Here is a 24,560-nt window from a genome sequence, read left to right as displayed (position 1 = left end):
CGATCAGACTATGCGTTTCTCAGGCGCGTCTTGTTACATTTCATTGCAGAGAACAGTTGTTCACAAACTTACGTGAAACCGAACATTGATATTATTGTAGCCGCCAGTTTGTGCAAACGAGGAAATCTATCCTGAGGGAAGTGTCTGTAGAATTCCAAATTTTTTTCTTGATCTGAAATTTGTCTCTGTATTCTCTGTCACACTTCAGGTCAGTAATTTCTAGTTCCAGCTCAGGACGAATCTCTTCAATATTCGCTGAATATGGAGAGGAGAACAGATCAAAATCACTGTCTAGTGCTGTCAGATCTTGAAAGCGTTGATCAAATTCTTCCTTAAGGGCAACTAAACTATTTGAATAACGTTCACAGTCTTTGTGAACATCTTGCATGGATGATAATTTAGGAAAATGAGCTAGATTTCCTGTTTCCAGCTGACTCACCCAAAGAGTCAATTTCATTTTAAAAGCTCGTATTCGATCTATGAAATGAGTAATTAGCAGATCTTTACCTTGTAGTAAAATGTTTAAAGCATTCAGATGGCTAGTTAAATCTGCTAAGAATGCGAGATCACATTCAAACGTGCGCGCGCATTTCCCCTCCCTCCCCAACCCTCCCTACTCCACGACCTTGCACCTGCTCGCGAGCACGTGCCTGAGCAGATGCGAGTACTCGCGCTCAAAACCGACCAGTTGTTAAGCCCTGCTCTACACTCATCCATCACGGTGGTCGGGGTCACAGTACATAGCACACTTCATGGTGGCATGTAAGACCTCAAAAGCGGTCGTGCTTTAAGTACTGCAAAATAAAAGGGACCTTACAACTGAGGCGGTATTTTGAACCTCTACTGTAATGCTCAGTTGCGGATGTTCCTCCAGCAGAATTGTTCGTAGAAATAAAATTACCATCGGACGCTTGCAAAAGTCCTTTTTCTTTCATTTTTCTCACGAGATAGTCTATTTTAACAATGTCGACCGAATAACCGGCTAAGCTTATGGTATAATAGCCCAGTCAACGTGGACCAGAAAAGATGGAATGTGGGAAATAAGTCGTATAGTCGCATAATTTTGTACAGTGGGAGGAGGGAGTGCCATGAGCGACATTCTAAAATCCTAACCGGCGTGGGGTGCGTGTAGGAGTGAGTTAGGTGTGTCTGGATGCCATTTTTGCATGTGTCTGTTGAATAAGTCGAAGAGTGTGGCCTCTAGTGAAAACGCTATATTAAATTTCCCACAAGAAGGTCTACATCTACATACATTTACATAGCTATTTTGCAATTCACACTTAAGTGCCTGGCAGAGGGTTCCTCGAACCACCTTCAGTCTTTTTCTCTGCCGTTTCACTCTCTATGGCGCGTGGGAAAAACGAACTCTTAAATTTTCCGGCGTCATCTCTCATTTCTGTAATTTTATGATGATCATCATTTCTTCCTACGTAAGTTGGCAACAGTAAAATATTTTCATATTCAAAGGCGAAAGCTGGTGACTCAAATTTCGTGAGAAGACCTCTCTTCAACAACCAACGCCTTCGTTTTAATGATTGTCATCCCAACTCGCTTATCATATCCATGACACTCTCTCCCCTATTTAGCGATATTACAAAACGAGCAGCCCTTCTCTAACCTTACCGATGTACCTCGTCAAACCTATCTGGTAAGGTTCCCACGCAGCACACCAACACCCTAGAAGGGCACGAACAAGTGCAATGTTGGCAGTCTCTGTAGACCTATCTCTTCCAAGCTGTCTTCCAATAAAACGTAGTCTTTGGATTGCCTTCCTCACAATATTATCTAGTGATCGTTCCAAACTCATTTGTTCCTAGTTGTGATTCTTAGGTACTGAGTCGAAGTGGCAGGTTTTAGATTTCTGTGATTTATTGTGTAACTGAAATTTAAACCGTTTCTTTTTTCTATTTATATGAGTGTCCTCACACTTTTCCCTATTAAGAGAGAGAATTGCCATTTTTTGCACCATTAGGATATCGTGTCTAAGTCGTTCTGTAATTTTTTTTCATTTTCTGCTGACTACTGGACGGTAAATGACAGCATCATCTGCAAACAGTCTAAGAGGGTTGCTCAGCTTACCTCTTAAATCGTTTATGTAGATCAGGACCAGCAGAGGCCCTATAACACTCCCTTAGGGAACGCCGGGTGTCACTCCTATTTTTCTCGATGATTTTCAATCGATTACTACGTACTGTGACCTTACGGGACGAGTCGCTCAACTGAAACGACGCTTCACAGGCATGCAACTTCATTAGAAGTTTCTTGAACGGTCTCAAAAGCCTTCTGTAAACCTGGAAATATGGAATCAATTTGAGATCCCCTGCCGATAGCACTCATTACTTCGTGAGAATAAAGAGCTGGTTGTGCTTGACAACAACGATATTCTCTGAATGTGTGTCCTGTATCAACTGATCATTTACCTGCAGGTAATTCATTATGTTTGAACACGGTATATATTCCAAAATCCTACTGCAAATCGACGTCAGTGATACTGGTCTTTAATTCAGTCGATTACTCCTATTTCCTTTCCTGAACACTAGCACGAACTGTGCAACTTTCCAGTATTTTTGCACGGATCTTTCGTTGAGCGATCTATGATCGCTAAATGTAGGGCAATTTCATAAGAATACTCTGATAGGAACCACTTGGTATGCTGTCTGGACCGGAAGACTTACCTTTCTTAAGTGCTTTAAGTTGCTTTGGTACACCGTGTTTATCTACTTCTAACAAGGGAACCTCCCCATCGCACCCCACTCAGATTTAGTTATAAGTTGGCACAGTGGGTAGGACTTGAAAAACTGAACACAGATCAACCGAGAAAACAGGAAGAAGTTGTGTGGAACTATGAAAAAAATAAGCAAAATATACAAACTGAGTAGTCCATGTGGAAGAGAAACAACACCCAGGACTATATGAGCTCAGGAGCACCGTGGTCCCGTGGTTAGCGTGAGCAGCTGCGGTGCGAGAGGTCCTTGGTTCAAGTCTTCCCCGAGTGAAAAGTTTAATTTTTTATTTTCACACAAATATCAAAGTATGTGTGAAGCAAATCAACTTCGCTCTCCAAAATTCCAAGACATGTTCAGATTTGCTTCGACATATGCAGGATTTGACGGTCTACACACGGAAAAATTTGAAAACGATAAAAACATATGTTTTGACAGAGCACAGGGAAAACTGTGCGACTGTGAATCTGTTGCATTCATTTGTTGCAGTTTATGTCACACTCTTATATTTTCATCACTTTTTTGGGAGTGATTATCACATCCACAAGATAACCTAAATCGAACAAGGTAGAAGAGTCTTTTTGCCCATTCGCCGAGTGTACAAGTTAGGTGGGTCAACAACATATTCCTGTCATGTGACGCACATGCCGTCACCAGTGTCGTATAGACTATATCAGACGTGTTTTCCTGTGGAGGAATCGGTTGACCTATGACCTTGTGATCAAATGTTTTCGGTTCACATTGGAGAGGCACGTCCTTTCGTCTATTAATCGCACGGTTTTGCGATGCGGTCGCAAAACACAGACACTAAACTTATTACAGTGAACAGAGACATCAATGAACGAACGGACAGATCATAACATTGCGAAAATAAAGAAAGTAATTTTCTCACAGACTTGAACCAAGGACCTCTCGTTCCGCAGCTGCTCACGCTAACCACGGGATCACGGCGCTCCTGAGCTCACGCTATCCTTGATGTTGCCTGTCTTGCGCATGGACTACTCAGTTTGTATATTTTGCTTATTTTTTCATAGTTCCACACAACTTCTTCCTGTTTTCTCGGTTGATCTGTGTTCAGTTTTTCAAGGCCTATCCACTGTGCCAACTTATAACTAAATCTGAGGGGGGTGCGATAGGGAGGTTCCCTTAAAGTTACTCTCGTTGGCAGTTGTTCTCGATTCGAATTCTGGAATATTTACTTTATCTCCTTTGGTGTTGGAATTTCTGGTTTTGTAGGCCAGTTTGTAGGTAGTTTCCAGATTTGATAGACAACAAGTGTGCCGTATCAGATTATTCATCTTAACTTCGCCTACACCACAGTGGTGCATTGTAAACAATTATCGTCTATGTACACTCCTGGAAATTGAAATAAGAACACCGTGAATTCATTGTCCCAGGAAGGGGAAACTTTATTGACACATTCCTGGGGTCAGATACGTCACATGATCACACTGACAGAACCACAGGCACATAGACACAGGCAACAGAGCATGCACAATGTCGGCACTAGTACAGTGTATATCCACCTTTCGCAGCAATGCAGGCTGCTATTCTCCCATGGAGACGATCGTAGAGATGCTGGATGTAGTCCTGTGGAACGGCTTGCCATGCCATTTCCACCTGGCGCCTCAGTTGGACCAGCGTTCGTGCTGGACGTGCAGACCGCGTGAGACGACGCTTCATCCAGTCCCAAACATGCTCAATGGGGGACAGATCCGGAGATCTTGCTGGCCAGGGTAGTTGACTTACACCTTCTAGAGCACGTTGGGTGGCACGGAATACATGCGGACGTGCATTGTCCTGTTGGAACAGCAAGTTCCCTTGCCGGTCTAGGAATGGTAGAACGATGGGTTCGATGACGGTTTGGATGTACCGTGCACTATTCAGTGTCCCCTCGACGATCACCAGTGGTGTACGGCCAGTGTAGGAGATCGCTCCCCACACCATGATGCCGGGTGTTGGCCCTGTGTGCCTCGGTCGTATGCAGTCCTGATTGTGGCGCTCACCTGCACGGCGCCAAACACGCATACGACCATCATTGGCACCAAGGCAGAAGCGACTCTCATCGCTGAAGACGACACGTCTCCATTCGTCCCTCCATTCACGCCTGTCGCGACACCACTGGAGACGGTCTGCACGATGTTGGGGCGTGAGCGGAAGACGGCCTAACGGTGTGCGGGACCGTAGCCCAGCTTCATGGAGATGGTTGCGAATGGTCCTCGCCGATACCCCAGGAGCAACAGTGTCCCTAATTTGCTGGGAAGTGGCGGTGTGGTCCCCTACGGCACTGCGTAGGATCCTACGGTCTTGGCGTGCATCCGTGCGTCGCTGCGGTCCGGTCCCAGGTCGACGGGCACGTGCACCTTCCGCCGACCACTGGCGACAACATCGATGTACTGTGGAGACCTCACGCCCCACGTGTTGAGCAATTCGGCGGTACGTCCACCCGGCCTCCCGCATGCCCACTATACGCCCTCGCTCAAAGTCCGTCAACTGCACATACGGTTCACGTCCACGCTGTCGCGGCATGCTACCAGTGTTAAAGACTGCGATGGAGCTCCGTATGCCACGGCAAACTGGCTGACACTGACGGCGGCGGTGCACAAATGCTGCGCAGCTAGCGCCATTCGACGGCCAACACCGCGGTTCCTGGTGTGTCCGCTGTGCCGTGCGTGTGATCATTGCTTGTACAGCCCTCTCGCAGTGTCCGGAGCAAGTATGGTGGGTCTGACACACCGGTGTCAATGTGTTCTTTTTTCCATTTCCAGGAGTGTATATGGAGAAAGTAAAGAAGGTAACATGTGTCTTGTCTCTTCCTCCTACGAATAAGTATTGTTCCTGCTGCTGAGGCAGACGCTGGTAGAGGTGGGATGACGAATTAATGAGGGAGAAGTTGGCAGCAAAGAAAAGAGCAAAGCGTCAAGAAGGAACTGGGGCAGACGTTTGCGTCTCAGATGCCACGTCCGCCCTTTCAGCAATGGCAGTGCTGTCCTGTCTCTCTCCAAATTATCCCTAGCTCTGCGCTGCTTCTCCACTTCTTTCCCTTTTATACCTTCCACACGTCGTTAAAGGAAGCACGGTAGGGGCTCGATGCAACATGAGCACAATAGGCAGTTTCCTGTGTTCCCCTCCCTAACGCCAAAGCCGATTTTAATGAACAGCAATGTATTTCTCAGCAGACCTAGCTGCTCTGCGTCAAGACAGCCCTTATATAGATTTATATTGCTGCAGTCTTCTGCCGATAATGATTCTACAATTCACTAAACTCTAGAAAAATCGTTAACTGGTACTCTAAGTCACCGGAAAACTTATTTGTACGTAAGAGTAGAACGACCGTCTGCACAAAGAAGTTAAACGATAATTACCCTAAAAAATGGACGATGGTTATAAGACTCAAGTACGCAGATCGAATATGAGGGAGGGGGGTTTGAAGGAGGACTTAAGAACTCAAACCGTTTTCCGACAGGCGCAGAGGCAGTGGCCCGTCCTTCATGATGGAATAACCCACAGGTTCTAACAACCGATTCGAGTATCGACTGTTTTTTCGTTCGGTCCGAAGAAGCTAGTGTATGCGGCTGTATGAACGGCTATCAGCCATATGAATGTATTCACTCACTCTCTGTTTGAGTGGTTGCACATAATTTGAAACAAGTGACAGACACAAATCTCTTACAGATACGACGGTTAGATGCATGTTTTCACTCAGTACCAGGGCTTTGCTCGATTTAACAAAAAAACTTTTTCAGCTTTTTCGGTTAAACATAAATCATAAATAGGTTTTCTAAATTAAAACAATAATAAATAATAATAAGGCAAATAAGGTATCTATTTCAAGGAGATATAATATAAAGAATTTTTCTAAGACAGAAGTATTTTCTAATTAGTCTATTTACTTATTTGAAAACTAATTTTTCATACTTGCGGCATTAAATATACATTTTCGTTGGTTTCAAAATGTTTTTGGCTGGTTGTAGCAGTTCCTATCGCTCCCCAATTAATTAACTAATTAGGTTCAAATGGCTCTGAGCACTATGGGTCTGAAGTCATCAGTCCCCTAGAACTACTGAAACCTAACAAACTTAAGGACATCACACACATCCATGCCCGAGGCAGGATTCGAACCCGCGACCGTAGCGGTCACGCGGTTCCAGACTGTAGCACCTACAACCGCTCGGCCACTCTGGCCGGCTAACTAATTAGGATGAGGTACAAATATGCCTGCCCTGGCGCGTTTCAGCGTCGGAGTTGGGAACACCGCTGATAGGTCATTGCGAACTGCGAGTGTTGCTCGGTGAATACTTCGAGAGGAAACACTCTAGCATTTTCTCCAGATCGTCTCCTAGAGTGACTTGTGAGAGGTATACCGCTCACTTGTTTCTATATATGCCTCGTTGTCCCCACTGGACGTCTTCCTAAGATGTATGCATTATATAGTGAATCTCCGGAGAAACGTGTGGAGATATATTGACACTACGACAATGAAAGTTCAAAACACTGTGGATGCCTCCAGATATTTTGTAGCTTTAACCTACCAATAAGGAAACGGTTATAATAAAGAGTCAATCTGATATTAAGTTTTACAAGGTGCATTCAATAGCCGGCCGCGGTGGTCTAGCGGTTCTAGGCGCTCAGTCAGGAACCGCGCGACTGCTACGGTCGCAGGTTCACATCCTGCCTCGGGCATGGATGTGTGTGATGTCCTTAGGTTAGTTAGGTTTAAGTAGTTCTAAGTGCTAGGGGACTGATGACCACAGATGTTAAGTCCCATAGTGCTCAGAGCCATTTGAACCATTTTTGCATTCAATACGTAATGCTACACTTTTGTTCTCGGAACATTGTGGAATATTCCAGCTTCAGCCCTTATAGTTTTCTGAAGTTTCGAAAAATTGTAGCGCTATACGTGGCATTCAAAATGGCGTCTGTAACGGAGGTGTGTTCAAAGTGAAGAGCTGTCATTTTGGCGGAAAACCAGAGAATCGCTGATAGTCATAGGCGCATGCAGAACATCTATCGAGACCTGGCAGTAAATAAAAACCACAGTGAGTCGTCGGGAGAAGCGTCTGTCATCATTGCAGCAAGGTCGTGCAAACTTGCGCGACCTCCCAAGCTGTGATTCCTGCAATTTTGGAACGTGCGGACAGTCTCTGTCGAGGTGATAGACGGATGACGATGAAACACCTTGCTGACGCACTCGTCCACCGTTTGAAGTACTCAAAGGTGTATGCCCACTGAGATCCTAGCCTCCTAACAGAAGACCATAAAGAGCAACGAACGACCATCTGTCTGGAGTTGCTTGCTCGTTACAGGCTCATTATGACAAATTTTTGGCGAACGTCGTCACAGGCAGTGAAACATGTGTTCCTCACTTCGGATTGAAAACAAATCTGCTATCCATGGAGTGGCGCCTCATATCCTTCTCGTTCAGAGCCGCACACTCAGCTGGTAAAGAGATGGCGACGGTCTTTTGGGATTCTAAAGGGGTTGTTCCGTTTGATGTCCTCCTTTGAGTTACAACTATCAGCCCTGAAGTTCGTCATGGATAAATGATAACTCGGAGACTTAAATCTGTTTCTAACGAATGAAGATTTTTCCTTCATTTTTTAAAATTTTTTTACTAACCATCACTCAAACCTGCACGATAAGCAAGATAAACAAAAGAAAAAAATTCTAGGTGCTATCACCAATTTATGTATCAACTTAAAGTTTAGATTTTCAAAATATCAGCCTCTTCAGGGGTTGGGTCTCTCACACACCCAGTAGCAAATCCTGAACGTAAAGTCATCCAACACTTTTACTGCAGAAATAGTGGTAGCATTTGGAATTTCCGCTTTGAAAACTTGGGCAATGTGGTCTCGGTGGATACGTCACTAACAACTAACAACGTGTACGGACAAAATACGCTGTCTACAATAATTCACCTCCGATCTGTGTGTTTCTCTACTTGATCCGCCGATCAGGTTCGGGAATAATGCTCTGTAAGCAATTACTCCATATGCACAATAAGGTTACTACCTCGTGGTACAACTCTATACTCAACAAGCTACACTCACTGCTGACGCTCAACTACCTAGTCTGCCATCGTAAATATCTCTTAACCATTTAAAACATCCAAATCCACTGGCGTGTGCACTAAAAGCAACAAAAAAATTAGTGTCGTCGTATTTTAAAGACTCACAAATTCTGCTATCAAATACTGCCATGGGGACGGTCTTTTGGGATTCTAAAGGGGTTGTTCCGTTTGATGTCCTCCTTTGAGTTACAACTATCAGCCCTGATGTTCGTCATGGATAAATGATAACTCGGAGACTAAAATCTGTTTCTAATGAATGAAGATTTTTCCTCCTTTTTTAAAAATTTCTTTACTAACCATCACTCAAACCTGCACTCTCGTCAAATGCCACTCAGAATACGATAGCCCGATTCTGGCAAGATTCAGAAAATTATTATCACGCCCTAGACCAGTTGTTGCATTCTTCAAACCTTGCATTTCAAACGCAACTTGGCCCAAGAACTGTTTCCTATACTTTTTCAACAAAATAACGGAAAATTCAATATTGACGAAATAATAGATATAATTTGCTTCAGGTGGATATCGTCCACGACACAAGTAAACGGTCTTAACTCACATGAGTTAACACATATCTTACCGACTCAAGCTCACTATTTCCTCAGCTCCTCGCCAGTGTCTGCGCTACCGCTCCCTCTTGACAATTAAAATAGAGAATCTCGTGGCTGTCGGTTGCCCTTCTAGAGGCCAGCTCGCCAGGATGATCTCTGGCGCGCCCAAGCTCTGCTGTCGATCACTGATGCATAGATGATCTTTGCCGTTTGCGTAGGAATACTTGCCTGGCTAGACCAAGTACGAATATTTCTAGAACATATTCACAAACACAGACTTCAGTTACAATGAAATGATGAATACCACATCCTTTTCGTTGACTTATTTTTATTTATCATTTACATGTCGAGTTCCGTAGGAAGAAATTGAGGAGCAAATCTCCAAGTCGTGGAACGTGTCAGTACATTAAATTACAACATGAAAGTCATAACAGATAAAATAAAATGTTTATGAACCCGAAAAAAGTTTAAGTAAACGCAGTCAACAATATAACATAAGTATCAACTTAATTTTTCAAGGAACTTCTCGACAAAATAGAAGGAGTGACCCACGAGGAAACTCTTCAGTTTCGATTTGGAAGCGCGTGCATTACATTCAAGATTTTCAATTCTTGTGGTAGCGTATTGAAAGTGGAGCAGCGGTATATTGCACACTTTTCTGCACAAGAGTTAAGGAAGATCGATCCAAACGCAGACTGAGAGTTAACTCAGTGAAAGCTACTAAATTTTGGGAATAAGCTGATATTATTAGCACGAAAGGACAGTAAGGAACATATATATTAAGAGGGCAATGTGTCGACCGGCGTGGCCGAGCGGTTCTAGGTACTTCAGTCTGGAACCACGCGACAGCTACGGTCGCAGGTTCGAATCCTGCCTCGGGCGTGGGTGTGTGTGATGTCCTTAGGTTAGTTAGGTTTAAGTAGTTCTAAGTTCTAGGGGAGTGATGACCTCAGATGGTAAGTCCCATAGTCCCATTTTGAGGAGCACCACAACTCTGTGAATGATTATATATTTTCTACGTGTTTAACGAAGTTTGTTTTATTAGTTGTGCTGAATATTATTCTTGTAAATATGTTGTCAAGTTAAAATGCTCTTTATTATTTAAGAAAGAGAATGCGCTTGGAATGTTAACATTTTGTATGTAGATACGCTGGCCTAGTCAGGGAAAAGATATAGCCAAAGAGTGTAATAAATTGTAAAGGAATTATCGCTGGGCGTGCGAGCGCGCCAAAAAAAGTAACTTTTCGTAGTCGCGAAGAGACGATTGGTGTCGTTGCTTGTTTGTATTTGCCGGTGAGGCTATGCGAAAGTGCGGAGATAAGAAGTCTGTTTCAGAAGTGTGGAGCAGTGAAAACTGAAATGGTTGGTTTAGCGGATTAACATGCACACGCTATGGCATTTGTTGGGCACAATACAAATGCAGCAGGAGTAATTCACATAACATCAAGACTACTGTGCGCCCTTGTTATTGGCTATGGTATGACAAGAAGATCAACCTGTGCCCTATTTTACCTCTAAACGAAGCCACTCGACGAACCAACGGCATCATAAAGTGAAGTAAGATCTAGACGGTTTATAACTAGAAATGTAATATGCTGACCAGTGTAGTTGGAATTTTATTGCTTATTGACATTGTTGTCGCGCACATTGTCACGTTAATAATTTTCCTAAGTCATCATCCAAGTAGCATCTATCCTGTCCCTTTGTACGAACCGAGGTAATCACAAAATGAACTGAAAATGAAGGGAACATTAATTCATTAGATTATCAAAACATAAATTTTACAACTTTTGGACAACTCCGAATTAATGAAATCTTTAGCTGTAGTATGAATAATGTCAGAAATAGAATGATGCAGAAGCCAGTACTACTTCATTAGCTAAAAATAGAGAAACTATCACAATAAAAAATATTGGTAGTAAAACTTTACGTAACTTGGACCCTGAATTTCATTGCCAAAGCACGGTTCTTATTTATAGCTTGTGGCATAATTTATAATGATTATTACAAATAAGTATCAGAGTAACTGATACGTAAATAACAGTCGTTACCAACGAGTAAATTCAAGCAACCTTCGTGCTTGCTACAATCACGATAAGTCAGTAATATGGTGAGTAAAGTAACAAGAAGTTTCTGTCCACAGCCAGTAAACAATCTTACTTTAAACTGATCTTTGAAAATTAATATAATATGTTGTATGCGTTTGCTACTGGATTATTATTTCAACACTGTGATATGTGTGGTATGAAGTACTTGAACCTGTGCGTTAGGTACTGTTCCTACGTTATGACGCGAATAATAAATTCTTACATAACATTGCTTAAGAGTATAATCTTCAGTTTCAGTTTAATTATTGTTGTTCCTGTGAGGAACTGGTGAGAGATGGTTCTTTTCATTAATGAAAACTTTGGAGAACTTTTTTCCAAATTTTCCTCTAACCACTGTTACTTAAAAGGTAGTTTACGTAATAAAAATATATAAAGTTAACCGACCTTTGTTTCTAATCATCATTGCTAAAGTACTGAGCATTGGCGATTTGGTTATAACTTCATCTACTTCTCTCGGTGTTGCATTATTCTTCGGAGTAGTTGCCTTCTCCCGTTTCTAAGCCAAAAACATTCTTTTAGATTGGGAAGAGTTGCCGAAAATATGATACCATACGACATAAGTGAATGAAAATAAGCAAAGTAGACTAGACGATCACCTACTTCCGATACCATTTGATTAGTAAAAATGGCAGCATCAAGTCATCCAAGAAGATCCTGAACATGAGCTTTCCACGACAGTTTACTAGGTACCTGAAATTCTAGAAATTTGCACTGTTCAGTTTCACTAATCAAATGCCCATTCTGCTAAATTAAAACGTCGGGTTTTGTTAAATTGTGTGTTAGAAACTGTAAAAATTTAGTCTTATTGTAATTTAGCTTTAGTTTATTTCCTACAAGCCATGAACTTATGAACTGCACTATTTGAAACAGAGCCAATGCTGCAATCCCTTACTACCACGCTGGTGTCATCAACAAACGGAAATATGAGTTACCCGTAATACTAGGGGGGGGGGGGGGGGGGGGTATACAATTTACATAAGGAACAGGAGCGGCCCCAACAGTGACCCTGGGGCACCTCCCCCCCCTCCCCCCATTTGACTGTGTCCCACTCAGACCCCACATCACAGTCATTCTAAATACTGTGAATAATGATCTTTTGCTGTTTGTTGTTAAAGTAAGAGGTGAATCAATTGCGAACTACTCCCTGTATTCTATAATGGTCCAGCTTCTGGAGCAGTATTTTGTGATTAACACAATCAAACGCCTTAGTTAAATAAAAAAATATGCCAATCGTTCGAAACATTTTGTTTAATTCATCCAGTACCTCATAGATAAAAGAGAGTATAGTATTTTCAGTTGTTAAACGAATTCTAAAACCGAACTTTACATCTGATAGCAAATTATGTGATACAAAATGATCAATTATCATTACATATATGGTCTTTTCAATAACTTTAGCAAACACTGATGGCATAGAAATAAGTCTAATATTGTCTACGTTCTCCCTGTCTCCCTTTCTGTAAAGCGGCTTTACTACTGAGTATTTTAATCGAACAGGAAAGTGACCATTCTCAAAGGGAAAATTAAAAATATGGCTGAGAACAGGACTAACATGAGCAACACAGTACTTTAATATTCTGCTAGGCACTCCATAAAATCCATGAGAGTCCTTATTCTTCAGTGATTTAATTATTGACCCAATCTTCCCCTTGTCATTATCACAGATTAGTATTTCAGACATCAGTCCCGAAAAGGCGTTTTCCAAGAGAGTTATATGGTGCCCTGTAGAAATTAAGTTCTTATTTCACTCCCAGGAATGCTCAGAAAATTATTGTTAAATACTGTATATATATCTGACTTATCAGTAAAAGAAGGCTGCCTTTTACTGCTAGTACACTGTTCTAACGGAAAGCCACTCTCAAAAAGCATGAGAAATGTGTTAAGAAAAGCATTATATTTGTCATCTTTGTTATTGGCACTATAAACATTCTGACACTCTTGTACCTTAACAAGGTTTAAAAAGCTCTCCATTGCCGTTGGATTGGCTTTCCCACATAGTTTGTTTGAGTACAAAGTCTCTTAGTGTTAAAATTTGTGCATCAGGGCCCGAAAGACCATTCACCCTTTTACTTACACAGTGCCCATCTAACACAACTAAAATCATCCAGCATTTTACAACTTGAATCTCTTTAAAATTATGTACTAGGGCTGATTCAACCTATCTATTTGAAAAACAAAATGTCGTTAACACACAAATAGTTCACAATTCAACTATTAATAAGTATGGCTTCAGTCAGGGACTTAACATCCTATTGAACCCAAAAATTCTCTTCTTTCTTATAAGTTCTTGGTCTTTTTGCTTCTATTTCAAATTCCTTAACATTTAGTTTCCGGAGCCTGTTGATACCATTTTCTGAAAGCTTATTACCGTTTAGGTATGTATAAATCAACGTAAAAACGAGTGAGTGTACAAGCCAACTCACCACTAATGAAGCGACATTTTTTAAAAAAGAATTCTCTCCGTATATGTATGGTATGTATATGTAAGTTAGCACAGAGCAATATTACACTAAAGAACTTCTGTATCACGTCTCGCATTAATGTCAGGATAGTTAAGACTTCAACATTTAAGTACCATGAATTACTTATAGATACACATAGTATTCAAAAACATCACAATAAAAGTAATTTCGTAATACAATCTGACATCCAAATCCAAAGATACAAACTGTTACTAAGACAAAGTAAATAAATTTCTTTAGGCACCAACTCTGGTTAATTGTTTCGCTACTAATAAATGTTTAGATTATTTCATCCCTTCAGGAAATCTTTTATAAATATTGTGATCAGTTCTCATATTTAACTAATCGTAATGTTTCACTTCCAACGTCTTGTGAGATTATGAAATATACTGGCAGTTGTGGATAAGGACAACCATCAGTTGTATAATGGAATGACGACAGTGAAAATTCATGCCTGACCGGGACTCGAACCCGGATTTCCCGCTTATCCGAGCGTGAACCGTATCTACAACCTGTACTCCTACATCCATTGTGTAATTCCGGTACAGGGGAGACATTTTAGTAGCTGGCTGGGTGTCGGCGGATAAATAAGATATTGCAGTACCTGCGTTGCTGCGATTTATGCATGCTTGCTTGCCCAAAGGAACATTACATCTAATTCGGTACAACACAGGCACTGCAATATTGTCCTACGAAATTGCTTTAATGTCTTAAGCTCTAAGACGTCAGTCTTTCAAAATGACCATCTTTGGTTTTAGCTGTTCTCATTTCAATTACGTAGCTATTATCGCTGTATTGAGCGTGGTTACGCTACTTGCTAAATGTGAGAACTATGACTTTTACTTTCCTTTCTATATTCTTTTCTTTTTTTAATTTGTTTCTGAAAGTTCGTCGTGGATAAAAGATAACTCGGAAATTAAAATTTATTTTTATCGAATGAAGGTTTTTTTCTCATTAAATGTAACTGATTTACAATGACCAAACGTCGATTGTGGATGAATGACCTGCACACTCATAATAAAATCCTAAGTGCCACATCATTTTTTATCTCAACTTAAAGTTCAGATTTTCAAAATATCAGCTGCTTCAGGAGATCACCTCTCGTATAGCCAGTAGCAAATCCTAATTGTAAATGTCACGCATCACTTTTACTACAGAAACAAAGGTAGCAGTTGGAATTTCCGCCTTCAAATGATTCACCTAGAGCAGTTTGGTCTCAGTAGTTACGTCACTATCAATACGTAAGGGAAAAGGACGGTGTCTATAGTAATTCACCTCTTATCCGTGTGTTCCTGTGCTTGATTTGCTGATCAAGAAAATGTTCGCGAATAATGCTACATAGGCAATTAACTCCACAAACACAATAAGGTTACTACCTCATAATACGACTCTATACTTAGAAAATTACACTCACAGCTGTCCTTCAACTACCTTAGAGTGTGCCATCATAAATCTCCCTTAACCATTTGCAACACGAAAATCACAGGCAATACAATATGGACCACTTCAGACAAAATTTCTGAGTCTTATTTTAAATGTTCACGAATTCTGCTATCAAATACTGCCATAGCATACAAGCCACTTTTGACTGAGCCCCTACCGACTTAAAATCACTTGATCTCTCGTCAAACGCCAAACAAAGTACGAGGAGGCGACTCTGATAAGTTTCAAACGGTGAGTATACTCATCAAGCCCTGGATCAGTTACTGCGTTCTCCAAACCTTGCATTTCAAACATAATTCCGTTGCTCCATTACTTCAGACAAATGTAAGGCGCTACCATTATTTCTTAACAATTAAATCAGACAATCTCGTGGCCGTCGGTTGCTCTAGTAGCGATAAGCTCGCCCAGGATGACGTTTGGCGCGCCTAAGCTCTGTGTGGACCAGCGACGTGGAGATGATCTTTGCCGCCTCTATACGAATACTTGCATGACTGGACACAGTACGGATTTTTCTAGAAGATATTCACCAACATAGACTTTAGCTGCAGTGATCACATCCGGTTCTTGGATTTGTCTTATTTCTTGACTGCTATTGCAATAGACTGAAACGATAAAGCTAAATCGTGACAACACGAAAGCCAATGTAATACTGTTCATCCATCACAATAGGAAATAACCAGAACTGTTGAGTCTGCGGGACTATTTTTTGTTGTGGCATGACAGAAAAATACAGCGCGTTCCATTTGTATTAATCTGAGAGTGCTGAATATAGATTGACTGGGGAATAGGCGTGGGAGGTCATTGGTTGTCATATAGGTTGTTGAGAGCCGAAGTCTATGTGGTGCAGCCGGCCGGAGTGGACGAGCAGTTCTAAGCGCTGCAGTCTGGAATCGCGCTGCCGTTACGGTCGCATGTCCGAATCCTGCCTAGGGCATGGATGTGTGTGATGTCCTTAGTTTAGTTAGGTTTAAGTATTTCTAAGTTCTAGGGGACTGATGACGTAAGATGTTAAGTCCCATTGTGCTCAGAGCCATTTGAACCTATGTGGTGCATTTTTGTCCGTACATTTCTGGTGGAAAAGGGCTCCTGAGACGTTATTTTTAACTGGCAATAATACAGTAAAACGGAAAAATGCTACGATCGCATTGTATGGATTTACGGAAGCTATGTGACTTCCATTCCTGAAATGCTTGTGATTCATTGCCTCTGAATTATTTATGCCGCCAGAAGTCCCGGTTATTTTGTAATCTCCTACATGCCATTCTAGGAATGTGTACTTCATGGATAAAGGAGACCATTCACACAATTCTTATGCGACACATTGTTGATTACTGTTCGAGCGTTTGGGATCCACCAGGTTGTATTACAAAAGGATATGCTGCATCAACACACAAATATTATCGAAATGCTACGTGAAGTCAACTCGGAATCTCTGGAGGGAAACCTTATTGTGAAAATTTAGGAAATCAGCGTTTGTGACCGACAGTAGAACGATCATACAGCCACCAAGTTGCATCTCATGTAAGGACCGCGATGACGAGGTAAGAGAATTCATGACTTTTACGGAAATATTTGCAAGTGAAACAGGAAAGGAAATGGTATTTATTAGTAAAAGGTAATTGAGCAGGGATTCCCAAAGTTTTCCTCTGCCACGACACTACGAAAATGTTGATATTTTGAAGTAACAACTTATATCTTTTGAAGGTTGATGAAATTTGAAAAAAGGAAAAAAATATATTTAGTCAGTGATCAATTCAATTATAAGTCATAAGTAATAACACAAATCATAATAAAAGTAAAAAGCTAATTAGTACCGCCGAAAAAACCCGCCGTGTTATCAGTAGGGTCTACGGAGCTCTTATTCACTTCCCATGGAACACCAACGTTAGGCGGGAAACAGTTTGGGAGATTCTGTGCTACAGATCAGAAATGAGTTCTATAAACTCGCTTTAAACTCGCCAGCGGGTCCAGTGACGTCATCTCAGAATTCGCCATCTCCGTGAGCCCGAGACTCGACTTGTAGCTCTCTGCCGCTGCCCATTTAACTGTGAACCACTCACTGGAGTCTGCTGTGGGGTGCAAACGAACTGTACCTGCTTTGAAAGCGGAACGAGTACATGAGCCTGCAAGTAAAACCGAGAACTCGAGGCAATGTTGCTATATACACAATCGTTGGGCGTAACCATTATTATTTTATGACTGATCGGTTAGCAGCGATTATTCTTGTAAAAAGCTTTCAGTAGCCAAGATCGTGTAAATACTTCTTTATTTTCGACAACCGGATCCGAAAGACATTGTTGTTATCTCCAGTCTTCAATACTGTTCGTTACAAAATGTGTTCATTATGACTTAAACTAACGTCCAGTTGTTATATTAGCGGATAAAATGTGGCACATTAAGCGAAGATTTGTCAGAAATGAAATGGCTGCCATCAAATGCACGTTGCGCGTATTTCCCTGTACGTATATGTAGCGCTCACACATGATTGTTAAGTCTCAGAAATTACAATATACAGTAAAACGTACAATAGCCCATCTGTTAAGTTGGCTTAACGTATTCCAATCTTTGATGATCCATCTTAGGGGGCATATAAGGTACAACCGTAAATGTTTTCTTTCCGACAAACTTCTGCATAATGTGCTACATTTTATCCACTAATATGACCACTTAGCATGAGATACCAACCCACAATGAACACTTTCTATAACAAAAATTTTTGGAACCCAGAAAATGACAGCGAAGTGTACCGAAACAGTCTGTCGAAAACAAAGAAGTATTTCTGCGATTTTGGCTTTAGAAAGTGTCTTACCAAGTTAAACATATCGCACCTTACCATTTCTCAACGTGAGAAAATTCAATCTATATCCAGGTTGAGTCACTAACTATTGCCACCTAGAATAACTCCGAACTTTTGATAGTAGCTGAAAAGTTTGTGCGACAAATTTTGCATGGGACAACGGAGGCCGTAATATGACTGTGATTTTTTGTTGCTAGGTGGTATCGTGTCAGAGATATGAAGGTCAACAACATTTTTTTTAATGGGATGCAATCGTTTGGTACTTATTTTCTGATAGCGGCTATCGAGACGAATCAAATGATGTGTAACGATAAGGTCTTTGAAGGTCAGCGAAGGTCAAAAGGGCGGCATTAACGTCTATTTACAGAAGGTGTTCGAAGTGATGACCATTGGTATCAATGCAGTGCTGCAGTATTCTTGTCATAAACTGAATGGTATTCCTTATCGCATCGGCACTTATCGAAGCACATGCTCTCACAATTCTCTCTCGTATATCGTCCAAATAGTAAATATTCGCCGAATATGGCGTATCCATCTGACGTGCCATTGACATAGAAACACCATTCGACGAGTTCACAATACAACATTAATAAGAACGGTAAGACTAGTATCGTCGAATCAAGCGAATGTTAATGATGTATTCTTTCGAAGAATAAATCGATGTGCTTCTCATTTACGGAGAATGCCAACGAAACACAATGAAAGCTGACAAATATCCTCAACGTACTCACCTACACGTCGTATATTTAAATATGTGTATGATAAATTGAGAATAACTGGATCTTTAACTTGTCTGAAACATATTCGGCAAAGAAAAGTCACTAACGAGGAAACGGAAATAGGTACTCTTGACACTGTGGTTCGAGATCCTTGTTTTAGTTCGCGTCACGTTGCAAGGGAAACTGGCATGAGCCAGAGTAGTGTTGTTCGTGTTCTGCTTCGCCATAAATATCATCCTTTCCTCATCAGTCTCCATCAAGAATTAACCGGTACGGATTTTATGCGTCGCATTGAATTCTGTCGGCCCGCATCTCGTGGTCGTGCGGTAGCGTTCTCGCTTCCCACGCCCGGGTTCCCGGGTTCGATTCCCGGCGGGGTCGGGGATTTTCTCTGCCTCGTGATGGCTGGGTGTTGTGTGCTGGCCTTAGGTTAGTTAGGTTTAAGTAGTTCTCGGTTCTAGGGGACTTATGACCACAGCAGTTGAGTCCCATAGTGCTCAGAGCCATTTGAACCATTTTTGAATTCTGTCGATGGGCTCAAATTCCGATTCAGAGGGATGACACATTTATTGATTTGACTTTATTTACTGTCGAGGCTACATTCACGAACCATGGAAATCTTAACTTGCGTAACATGCATTATTGGGCAACTGAAAATCCATGTTCCTTGCGGCAAGTTGCACACCGAAAACGGTGTCTGGTGAAAGTATGGTGTGAGGTTCTGGAGGACAGAATTATAAGACCCTATTTCATCGAAGTAAATCTTAATGGTAGGAAGTACACCTCATTCCTGCAAGAAACATTAGCTCTGTTATTGGAACAGAGTCTGGTATCAACACGATGGGTGTCCGGCGCATTTTTCGCTAATGGCTAGAAATGAGTTGCAGAGACAATCCCCAAATCGTTGGACCGGACGCAGAGGAGATGTGTCATGGCCGGCTTGTTCGCCAGACTTGACGCCTCTGGATTTTTTCTTGTGGGGATTCGAAAAGATATTGTTTATAAAGACGTTTGAACTTCACCTGAAGATATACGAGAGAGAATTGTCTGAGCATGTGCTTCGATAAGAGAGGATGCGATAAGGAATACCACTCAGTCCATGATGAGAAGATCGCAACACTGCACTGATACCAATGGCATCACTTCGAACACCTTCTGTAAATGAAAGTTCATGCCACCTTTGTGACCTTCCTTGATCTTCACAGAGCTTAATGTGACACATTGTTGGATTCGTCTCGATAGCCACCATCCGAAAATAAGTACCAGACTCTAGCATCCCATTTTAAAAATCAAAGTTGACTCTCACATCTCTGAAGCGAACGCACCTAGCAAAAAAAAAAAAAAAAAAAAAAAAAAAAAAAAAAAAAAAAGCGTCGTATTATGGCCCCCGTTGTCCCACGCAACTTTTGTCCCAGAAACTCTTCAGCTCCTCTCATACTTTCGTTGTTAGTGGCAATAGTTAGTGGTTCAAATGGTTCAAATGGCTCTGAGCACTATGGGACTTAACTTCTGAGGTCATCAGTCCCCTAGAACTTAGAACTATTTAAACCTAACTAACCTAAGACCCTAGAACTTAGAACTATTTAAACCTAACTAACCTAAGGACATCACACACATCCATGCCCGAGGCAGGATTCGAACCTGCGACCGTAGCGGTCGCGCGGTTCCAGTGTGTAGCGCCTAGAACCGCTCGGCCACTTCGGCCGGAAAGCACATTAGACATAGCAAATAATTTTTTTCCTAAAACAGTACTCAAGGTATTCTTCGAAAAGACCCATCTTTTGAAATTAATGTCTTGTCCTGTCGCGCCCTATTTATTAACAACGACAAGTCAAGGTAAACATGTTTACAAACAAAAATGATCGTAACCCACTTACGTTATAGGTTGCACTACAGTATACATAAATATTTACCTCAGGAAATCATAGTCAAAATTCATACGATATATATATATATATATATATATATATATATAAACAGTAAAACCTGGGTAATTCGAGCCCCGGTAAGCCGAGGAGTCTCCATATAATCTCAGGTGGGTGATGGATAACTACTACGATATAAAAATCAAAAGAATATCATGGATAAAATCGAAAATACCCAGAGACTGCGTGTGATTAGCGGTAGACACACGCGCATACATTGTTTACAACCGTGGCAGCTTTATGCGCTGTTAATGTGTTACCCGCTGGCAATACGGTGGTGTCTGTCCAGGCTCAGTCGGGTCGTGTCACGTATTTGTTATTGTTCCTGCCGTTTTTCGCCAATATGAGCGTTGACTCTTCGCAACAGAAGAAGCAATTTGTTTCCTTGGGGACGAAACCCTTAGCAGTGAAAGGACTGAAATGTGGGGAGACTATAATAAAGGTAGCGGCCTAGTCGAGCCTAGGAGAAGTAACAGTCGGTGACTGTCGATGCAAAGGAACCAAACTAGAGAAGTGACATTCCACTAGACGTCTTCCTCTGTTTTTTTTTTGTTTTGTTTTAAATAACCACATCGAAATACGATGTCACCGATGACCTCGCTGTTTGGTCTGCTCCCACATATCAACCAACCAACACAACGACATCGTCAGTTACGATTCCAGTTGGTACGGGACCACTGGAGTTCGACGGTATATCAAAGGAAGGTAAACAGCATTTTTGCCGGTCGTCTCCACAGACGCCGTCATCGAGATGAACGTCGGGTCGAAACGTACAGCGAGAACCGGCGCAGGCTGGTGGGAGCAGTATTGTGCTACGGGAGACATTCTCTTGCTCTTTGAATCAGTCCCTATTAAACCCACCGTTATTGGATAGTAGATTATAGCCTAACAATTTAAAATAGTTTGACCGTGTGCAACTGATAAAGGCTGTTCGATTAATGTTCGCACGGGAGTTGTTTCGTATCAAATCCAACAAAGCTAATTACGACATCAGGTAACAATAATCGGTACATACTTTGTTGTTAATGTTATATATCTTTTCTATAAACAGCACGAATGAGGCAGTTACTCCCTTCGCCTGACAGAGTAATAACGGTTAACTCATCACTAGTTGCCTATTAATGTCGTCACACGCCAATATTCTTCATGTGGCACTGAGTACACAATCCTCACTGTAGTCCAAATTGTGGGTGTCCGACGCGGTTGACGCGTAATCATGGTGCACAAATGAACCCTTTAAGACATCAAACAAATCACTCAATTAACACCATTTACTAGCCGGCCGCTATGGACGAGCGGTTCTAGGCTCTTCAGTCCGCAACCGCCCTGCTGCTATGAAAAACGTATGTTTTTTGGGTGTCCGAATACTTTTGATCAAGTAGTGTATATTGCTCTCATTACGTAAGGGGAGATTCGCTCCTTACTTTTGATGACATAGTGTAGATATGAGGCCGTCCGATCACCGCGCCACGCTGGCACTATGTAAGGTCGCAGTAGGTACTATCGATAATCGATCGCCCCCAGAGAGTAGTCGGCGTTGAGACCCGAGTAAGTCGTTGCTGCTAAGCGAACTTTGCAGATTTCGGCGGAACGGCCGACCGCGTTTACAATTGGCTAACGGCTGTGCGTGTCACCCAAAGCCGTGGGCCTGGTCTCCAGTAAATACGTGAACGGCGTTAATTGAGTGATTGATGCATCGTGATTACGCGTCAACCTCGCCGGACAACCACGATTTGGACTGCAGTGAGGATTGTGTATTCAGTGCCACACGAAGAATATTGGCGTGTGACGACATTAGTAGGTGACCTGTGATGAGTTAACCGTTATCACTTTGTCAGACGAAGAGAGTAACTGCCTCATTCGTGCTCTTTAGACAAAAGATATAGAACATTAACAACAAAGTACGTACCAATTATTGGTACCTGACATCCTAATTAGCTTTATCGGATTTGATACGGAACAGTTCTCGCGCAAATAGCAAGTATCAACCGATCAGCCTTTATCAGTTGCACTCGGTAGAACTATTTTAAACTGTTAGGTTATAATCCACTAGTCAATAACAGTGGATTCAATAGGGAGTCTTTCAACTAGCATCGCAGATCCTTTGCGAATTGCTCATTCGGCATGCAAACATTCCCTGGCAGTCTATGCCTTCGACATATATGCCATCTATTATGTTTCAAAGAAATCTAACACTGGTAAATGATGCAAGATTGCATTTCCGTTATTTGGCACGAGGTTTCAGTACCTCACGGAACAATTCAAACTTTACCTAACAACAATAGCACTATTGCCGGCCGTACTACTTCCATCTTTGGCATCTTTAGTCAAATCTTACCAGTAATTTCAACACGGACGGAAGCAGACAAAGCCAGCGCACGTGCAATTACCAGTCAGCATGGCATGTTAACATAACTCAAAAATTAAGAAAATGAATAAAAAATGGCAATAACGAATGCATAGTTAAATATGTAGAGAACCGTTGGAGCATGAATCCTATTCGCACTTGCACTTTTTTCTTTAGTGTCGATTTTTATGGCCCTACATACACTTCCTATTGCAAAAATTATTGCAGAAAAAATGCCGGCCGAAGTGGCCGTGCGGTTAAAGGCGCTGCAGTCTGGAACCGCAAGACCGCTACGGTCGCAGGTTCGAATCCTGCCTCGGGCATGGATGTTTGTGATGTCCTTAGGTTAGTTAGGTTTAACTAGTTCTAAGTTCTAGGGGACTGATGACCTCGGCAGTTGAGTCCCATAGTGCTCAGAGCCATTTGAACCATTTTGCAGAAAAAATACTAACGATACTATTCACACACATTTGATATAGCCGGCCGTTGTGACCGAGCGGTTCTAGGCGCTTCAGTCTGGAACTGCGCTGTTGCTACGGTCGCAGGTTCGAATCCTGCCTCGGGCATGGGTGTGTGTGATGTCGTTAGGTTAGTTAGATTTAAGTAGTTCTAAGTTCTAGGGGACTGATGACCTCAGATGTTAAGTCCCATAGTTGTAGGAGCCATTTTTTTGTGGCAGTAATCGAAGACAAGCTGAGAGCTGCGAACCAGGTGCATTCCTCCATGCTTGATGAGTTTTAGCAGTATAGTAGTCCATGTCTCGGTGCCAGAACCGTGTAACAGTGGTTTGAGAAGCATTATAATGAACTCATGTTGATGCCTCGGTGACCAAATTCTCCTTATATAAATCATATGGAACGCATCCGGATCGCTATCGGGCGCCATCACCTTGTACGCAAATCAGCGGCCCGTTATTTACGTGAATTACAGGAACTGTGCATACAAACCTAATGCCTCCACAAACCTTCCAACAAACTGTCGAATACCTGATACACGGAATTAGTGGTGTATTTCGTTCCGACGTGCAAACAATCTATAAAATGGTTCAAATGGCTCTGAGCACTATGGGACTTAACTTCTGAGGTCATCAGTCCCCTAGAACTTAGAACTACTTAAACCTAACTAACCTAAGGACATCACACACGTCCATGCCCGAGGCAAGATTCGAAACTGCGACCTTAGCAGTCGCGCGGTTCCAGACTGAAGCGCCTAGAATCGCTCGGCCACTCCGGCCAGCCAATCTATGAAGCAGATGGTAATAATGTTTTGGGTCATCAGTGTATTTGCTGAAAAGGTGTCATCAGAAGTTCCTCTGCCTATCACACCAGCTCGTATATTATTAAATTTTCTCTCATTATATGTTACAAATGGCAAAGACATTTGCCTTGCACAAGCGGAGTCTGTAAGGCAAGGCTTAA

The sequence above is a fragment of the Schistocerca nitens genome, chromosome 1, assembly GCF_023898315.1.
Source record: "Schistocerca nitens isolate TAMUIC-IGC-003100 chromosome 1, iqSchNite1.1, whole genome shotgun sequence".
Lineage (NCBI taxonomy): Eukaryota > Metazoa > Arthropoda > Insecta > Orthoptera > Acrididae > Schistocerca > Schistocerca nitens.
The sequence above is the reverse complement of the archived record's forward strand: the minus strand, read 5'-3'. Positions refer to the sequence as shown.